The 4,673-nt window shown below is 43.3% G+C and overlaps 1 pseudogene; it reads left to right on the forward strand.

Annotated features, from left to right (window-relative positions):
- Positions 1-2,826: 2,826 nt before the first annotated feature.
- LOC105727121 (major facilitator superfamily domain-containing protein 1-like) lies at positions 2,827-4,223 on the forward strand (annotated as a pseudogene).
- Positions 4,224-4,673: the final 450 nt, after the last annotated feature.

A 4,673-nucleotide genomic window follows, 5' to 3' on the forward strand; every position in this document is an offset into this window, starting at 1 on the left:
GTCAGCTGTTGTTGGTACCTGATAAAAGATAATACGTGCCTAGTGATCCTAAAAAAACACAATAGATACTCATCATTATGCAGAACATAAAGAACGTAATTAAGAACTTGGCAACTGAAAAAATATAACATACAGTTTCATACCTATTGTGTGATCCTAGGAACAAACCGCTTGTTCTTTTCCCTTTAGTTAGTATTCAGAATTAAGGGAAAATTGCCCACTTTCGATGTCTGGGCATTATAAAAATGGGTCACAGTACAAAGCCTTCCACAGTCAAATGACTCAATTAGTGTTGAAATGGTCACGTCATGGCATTAGTGGCTCTTCCCTACTCACCCTAGCTGACAGTTGTCTCTCCCCTCTTGAAGATTTTGGTATGGGATGTGTTGTATGTGCAGGCCTATGTGCCTCAAAGCAGGGTGAGCTTTTTGAGGTATGGGACCACGTCTGATTCACCCCCTAGGATATCACTGTGCTTGACACGAAGAAGGCTCCCGTGAGTATGCACAGGATGGAATCAATCGTGTTGTGAGGACATAGGGGGACATAGTTAGAGGTTTCCTAAGAATTGGGAAATGGACATTTACACATGGAGAGGTGAACTTTAAATTCCACACATAATGGATCAGAAAAGAGAGGTGAAAATGTAGCGATTTTAGCATGAAGACTCAGGTCACCTGTCTCGGTTGGCCTGGGCTGCTGTAACACATTATCACAGACTGGCTGGCTTAAAAGAGAGTATTTCTCATAGTTTTGGAGCCTAGGAAGTTCTACATTAGGGTATCAGCATGATTGAGTTCTGTTGGGGGCTCTTTTTGTGGTTTTCTGATGGCTGCCGTCTTGCTGTGTCCTCACATGGTGGAGAACAGACAGAGAGGAAACAAACTCCTATTTCTTCCTATAAGGACACTAATTCCATCATGGCGGCTCTGCCATCATGACCTAATTATTGTCCAAAGACCCCATCTCGAAATACCACCTCATTGGGGATAATGGTTTCAAAATATCAAGTTTTGGTGTGGGGGGCAGGGGACACATTTAGTACAGAGCCACTTAACACCTTACTTAGGATTAACCTTTAAAGAGAAAGTGGGACCATCAGAAGATGTTGCTGGTGGTGTCAGTGGTGGTTTGCTGGACTTGGCGGGATAGCAAAGGGAGTCACAGATGACAGATATTTCCAGGATACCACCCAGCTTTCATCAGGGTGGGAGTCATAACTGGTTCCTGGGACCATTGGTCAAGTCATGCCCATGGTGGAGGTAGTCACCATTGACTATGTAAGTCTGACACCACCTAGGCTCCAGTTGCATGCTCACCAAGCCTGTGGGTAAGCCTGCCTATGGGGAAATCATGAAGTGGTGATATGGACTCAAGTATTCTTGTTCTTATATGTGGTGGGTGGAACAAAAGATGCCTACATCTTCATCCCTGGGAACTGAATATTCTGTGTTACATGGCAAAGGCAAATTAAGGTTGCAAATGGGATTATGGTTTCTAGTCAGCTGACTTTAAATTAGAGAGGTTATTCTGAATTATCTGGGTGGGCTCAAAGTAATCACAAGCATCTTTAAAAGTGGAAGGAGGAGGAAGGAGGCAGAAGAAGAGTGAGGTTGGAGGATGTGATGTGAGGTGAGAAGAATCCAACCCACTGTTACTGGCTTTGAAGACAGAGGAAGGGGCCATGAACCAGGGAGTGGAGGCAGCCTCTAGAAGCTGGAGGAGCAAGAATAAGGATTCTCCTTAAGAGCCCCCAGAAGTCATAGTCTTGCCAACAGTGCGACCCATGCCAGGCTTCTGATCTGCTGAACTGTAAGGTCATACATTGGTGGTGCTGTAAGCCACTAAGTTTGTGGTAATTTATTACAGCAGCTATTGGAAACTAATACACCATAGCAGTGATTTCTTAGTGTAAATGAGTAAATTAACATTTTTATTTGTTTCAGCTTCAAGGTATGTGGTTTAAACTCTCCATGGGATGGTACAATCTGATTTCTGACTCTGCAAAGCTGACCAGACTTTGCTCCTTGCAGTGAACTGAATGTTTGTGTCCCCTCAAAATTCAAATGTTGAAATCCTGCCCTCAAATGTGATGGTGTTAGGAGGTGGGGCCTCTGGGAGGTGCTTAGGTCATGAGGGTGAAGCCCTCATGAATGAGATTTTTGCCCTTGGAAAAAGACCCCAGAGAGAACTCTGTTTTTTTTTTTTTTTTTTTTTTTTTTGCCATGTGAGAATACAGGGAGAAGATGGCCGTCTATGACCGAGGAAGTCCTCGCTAGACACCAAGTCTACCAGCACCTAGAATTTGGATTCCTCAGTCTTCAGAACGGTGAGAAGTAAATGTCTGTTGTTTAAGGCACTCGGTCTATGGTACTTTTGTTATAGCATCCTGAACAGACTAACATATGCCTGGCATACTCTCCACTAGGAGACTATAAGAATCACCATCACATATTGGGAACGTCTATGTGTTGAGTGCTTTACCAGTGTGTTGCCTAGAATTCTCTCTATAGCCCTATGAATTAGGTATGGTTTTGCCCATTTTATAAATGTGATAACTGTGGTTCAAGTTGAGCCACACAACCACAGTGATGTGATGTGGATTTAAACCCTGATCCGGGTTCTCCACTCACGTTCTTTTGAATACCCTAGCTGCCTCACTGTCATGCTGTCTCTGAGAAGACTCTGTCTCTTGGAGAACCATCAGCCTCGTTCATGGCATGATGCATGAAGAAAAGCAGCCAGGCAGGAGTGGGACAGAAAAATCTCCCATCAGGCCACTGCTTCCTGCCAGGTCTTGGAATTGCCACCACTTTCCCCTCTCCAACTCCTGCAGCCGCAATGGAGGAGGAGGATGAGGAAGACTGGGTGCTGCTGGTGGGTGGCCCTGATGAGGTGCCCTCGCCGCCCCCGGGGCCCTGCTGGCCCTCTGTGACCCCAGTCGCCTGGCACACCAGCTTTCGGTACTGTTACTGATGTGCTTCCTCGGCTTCGGCAGCTATGTCTGCTATGACAACCCCGCTGCCCTTCAGACCCAGGTTAAACGGGATTTGCAAGTGAATACCACGGAATTCGTGCTGCTGTATGCCTGGTGTTCTCGGCCCTACATAGTTTTGTATTTCTTTGGTGGCTTTTTGATAGACCGAGTATTTGGAATATGATGGGGCAGAATTGTTTTTAGCTGCTTTGTTTGCATTGGACAGGTTGTTTTTGCTCCGGGTGGAATATTTAATATTTTTTGGCTGATGGAATTTGGAAGATTTGTGTTTGGGATTGGTGGAGAGTCCTTAGCAGTTGCCCAGTTCTACATATGCTGTGAGCTGGTTTAAAGGCAAAGAATTAAACCTGGTGTTTGGACTTAAACTTAGCATGTCTAGAATTGGAAGTACAGCAAACACGAATCTCATGGGATGGCTGTATTCTAAGATTGAAGCTTTGTTAGGTTCTGCTGGTCACACAATCCTTGGGGTCACACTTGTGATCGGGGGTGTATTGTGTATTCTTTCACTAATCTGTGCCTTGACTCTTGCCTACTTGGATCAGAGAGCAGAGAGAATATATCACAAAGAACAAGGAAAAACAGGTGAAGTTATTAAATTAAATGATGTAAAGGTCTTCTCCTTACCCTATGGCTCTTATTTATCATCTGTATCTGCTGTTGTGTTGCCGTGCTCCCGTTTACTGGACTTGGGAAAGTTTTCTTTACAGAGAAATGTAGATTTTCTTCCCAGGCAGCAAGTGCAATTAACAGTGTTGTATATGTCATATCAGCTCCCATGTCCTTGGTATTTGGGCTCCTGGTGGATAAAACAAGGAAGAACATCATTCTGTGTGTGGTAGCAGCCACTCTTGTGTCCCACGTGATGCTGGCCTTTACAATGTGGAACCCTTGGATTGCTAAGTATTTTCTGGGAATCTCCTATTCATTGCTTGCCTGTGCATTGTGGCCAATGGTGGCATTTGTAGTTCCCAAACATCAGCTGGGAACTGCATATGGCTTCATGCAGTCCATTCAGAATCTTGGGTTAGCCATCATTTCCATCATTGCTGGTTTGATACTGGATTTTCGGAGGTATTTGTTTTCAGAAGTTTTCTTCATCGTTTGTGTTTCTTTGTCACTTTTATCTGCGGTCTTACTCCATTTGGTGAATCATGCCCAGTGCGGAAACCTAAATTATTCTGCAAGACAAAGGGAAGAAATAAACTTTTCTCATACTGAATGAGAAGTTTAAACGAACGTGTCATGAAAATGGGCTTAACACATCATTGGTTTGAAAACCTCCATTTTTAAAAATGTAGAGTTTAGTCATCAGAAAAAAATAACGGACTGGAAAGTTATATTTACATCCAAATATACCTATTTCAAAGTGTATTTATGAGGATTATTTTAGCCTGTATCTTTTGTATTGTGTATTGCTGAAGAATTCTACTTTTAGTAGGCTAATCAATAATGTAAGGGTTAGAAAATTTCTCTGGAGCATCCAGGTGAACTTCAGGAAGGACAGTCAAAAATAAAAAACATTGGAGCTTCCGTTGAGATAATCTTCATTAAGTATATGCCTTAGGGATACCATCTTTTCTTTATCTTATAGCAGGAAAAGAACTTTTGAGGGGAATAGAAGGGCTGCGCTATACAAAACAAACAATGGCATTGTCAGAGGCCTTCCTTTTAG

This window comes from Aotus nancymaae, unplaced genomic scaffold (assembly GCF_030222135.1).
Source record: "Aotus nancymaae isolate 86718 unplaced genomic scaffold, 86718_ANA_hifiasm-v0.15.2.pri h1tg000036l, whole genome shotgun sequence".
Taxonomy (NCBI): Eukaryota; Metazoa; Chordata; class Mammalia; order Primates; family Aotidae; genus Aotus; species Aotus nancymaae.